The sequence below is a fragment of the Brachionichthys hirsutus genome, chromosome 5, assembly GCF_040956055.1.
Source record: "Brachionichthys hirsutus isolate HB-005 chromosome 5, CSIRO-AGI_Bhir_v1, whole genome shotgun sequence".
Taxonomy (NCBI): domain Eukaryota; kingdom Metazoa; phylum Chordata; class Actinopteri; order Lophiiformes; family Brachionichthyidae; genus Brachionichthys; species Brachionichthys hirsutus.
Window position 1 is genome coordinate 9,841,860 of NC_090901.1, and position 3,047 is coordinate 9,844,906.

The window sequence follows — 3,047 nt, forward strand, 5'->3', positions numbered from 1 at the left end:
TAATAATATAGTACAAATGTCTTACAATAAAATGTATTTCAAGTATCAAAAATAAACGTTTATATTGTATTTCTTCTAATCCTTCGTTTAATAATAATAATAATAATAATAATACTATATTAATAATAATAATAATATACTGCAATACTTAATAATTACATACTATATAGATGCAGCCCCATTTTTTAAAACCTCCATTTTTATTTCACATTTTGATTTAGGTCTCTGATCCGTGATAACGGGGAGATTACGCCTCTCTTGGGAGCAAATCTGATTTGGCATGAAATCCTGCAACATCTGGAGGCCTCCGGGCTTTCAGCCTTTGCTATTTGTCCCTCCTTCTGGTGAATGAAAAAAAAAAGCGACAGAACCGTCCTGTCACCAGAGGGAATATCAGCTGTGTCACACCAGACACGATCCGGGTGATAACATAAACCATTCGTCTTGAAAAATAAGAGCATAAAATTACCCTGCTACGACTATAATTTGTGTTTACGCAACATGGCAGAGTTAATCGTTCAAATAGTATTACGCAACAATAATAATATAAATAACAAATACTTATTTTGTTTTGAGATAGGGTAATTGAAGTACTTTCTGATCCTCTAATCTTGTGACAAAGAAGAGTAATGACCAACGTTCCTTCTAAGGTGCGCTCGTGCGTAATTACGCACAGTCGATACGGTCTTCGCGCAGCGAAAATCTACGTTGCGCCCCCCCAAAAAATCCTACCTAAAATGAAAATAAGATAAACACGTAAAAATTCATTCTGTGCTATTCTCCACGGTGAGTCAGTGAGCGGCCGGTGACTAGCTGATTTTATCTGTTTTATTTGTAGATTTTTATCACTTGTTTTTATGTTATTTATTTTTATTGTGTACTTTGAGATTTGCTTTCAAATGTAAAGTGCGTTTAAAATAAAATGTATTATTATAATGTTGCTCAAAGTTGTCCAAGGGACTGCTCAGGGAGTTTGTGTGTTTGCTCAGACGCATGAACAATTAGAGGGAACATTGGTAATGGCACTATATTATAAACTCACAGTATGTATAATATAATTCCCTGAACAAACATCTGTTCTTATTCATCTTATTTTGAAAGGTGAGAGCGGAAGCTGCATCTGTATTTGACGCTGCAACTCAATGTGATTTGCTCACATTGCGTTTCACTACTATGCGTGCGTGCTGTTTGAATCCGGCCATCTCCATCCTCCGCCCGGCAGCGGTGCCGTGCCACCAACAACACGCCCAGGAACCGAACCGCCTGTGCGGGAACCAGAAGCACCGCCCGGCCGTGGAAGTCCACCCGGCGCGTGGACGCCTCTGGCACAATGGCAGAGGATTTGGGGGAGCCTCTCGCGTAACAACAGGTCGCAAGGGTAATTCCACCCGAGCCCCTGTACCACCATTATCTTGTCCGTGCTTGGGATGATTTGAGCGCCTCTCCCGGTGTTTGATGTGGCAAGGAAGCCGTGCGGGAGAGCTTCTCCTCGTCCTGGCTGTCGACTGAGAGAAGCAGGTGCGTGGATGATTGGGATTTACCCGCACGCGCACAGCAAAAAAAAATACCAGAGGTTGGGGTTTGCGAGGACGTGCGCGATTTTCGGGCCGCGTCAGATCTGACTGGGCTCATTGGGCTTTTGAATTGTGTAATCGGATCAATCCAGTCCGGTTTATTGCGTTATCTGCGAGATGCGTGGTGTTGGCTGATGTGACATTTGGCGTCATCAGTGCAGTGACAGATGGGATGTGTGTGGTCACCTGTTCCCTTTACCTGGTTAGTGCTTTTATGGTGTTAAAGGATGTAACTTGAACATATAGTGCAGCTCTTTTACATTACATTTCTGCCATTTTCTGGATTACATTCTATTATCACATGTCATCCTGTACGGAGTCCTTTCTGTCGCGTTTGCGTGTCCTCCTGCTGTTATTTGTGGCTCCCTTCGGGTGCTCCATTATGGAGGGAAATTTGTTTCTTTTTATGCAATCAAAGAAAATATTTTCAAACAAAAGTAATGGATTTGCAATAAAAAAAATGTTTTGCAAACAGAACCATTATTATCTATCAACATCATTATCTTTAGTTACAAATCATTTATTTGGTTGCTTGCATAAAAAATAAACACATTTCTCTCCATACTCCATCAAGGGGTTTAAACACAAGAACACAAATTAGCAGGATAATTCCACGATTGCGCCTCTATCAGTAATAACCACTAGCTTTGCATATAGCAAACATGATACTGGTGAAATTAAATAGCCACATGGGTATTTCTATTCCTGGAGCTATGACATCATTCTGAAGTCCCACTGCTGGACATTTGGAGAAATGGTGTCAGAGAAAGGAGCTGGTTTTGGGAAGCTGCAGTCCAGCGAAGCCAGACTCGTCCACAGTGAGGGGGGGGGGGGGGGGGGTCAGACGGGAGTTTAAGGGTGAATGAATAAAGACAGGTTTAAATATACAGAGGGGAGGAGTGACCGGGGCTGCTCGGGAAGTGTCCCACATAAACACAAATAGCATTCAGATGCTTTTAAGGGAGCGCAGTGCTTCGCAGCCAGACCCCAGACTCCAGGTAAAGGACATTTACATCTCAGCTTTCTGTCGAGTCAAAGCAACTCAAGACTCTTAAAGACGTTTTCAGCAGAGTCGGCGACTTTTCATTGTCATGGAACTTTTTATTTAATTTAATTTGCTCCTCTATCAACTCCATAAACTATTTTTGGAACTCTTTGATGATGACGTTCTTTTTTAGCACTTCAGAATTATTAGCTATTATTAGCTGTTGGTGATAACCAGGCAGGCCTTTGTCACATTTGTGTTACAATCTCCGTGCTGATGGGAAGCATGTCTTTACCTTCCAGGTAACTGTGTGCTGTTGTTGCCGTTTCCAGATTGCAGTTGTCTAAATATTGCGTAATCGATTGTATTCCTATACACTCAATCCGAGCCAGATGTTTTCACGCTAATCTGCCCACCTGACTTCAGCATTTGAAAGGCGCTCTTCTCTCTGCCTTTCAGGTGTAGCGCGGCTGAGAGGTCCAAGCAGG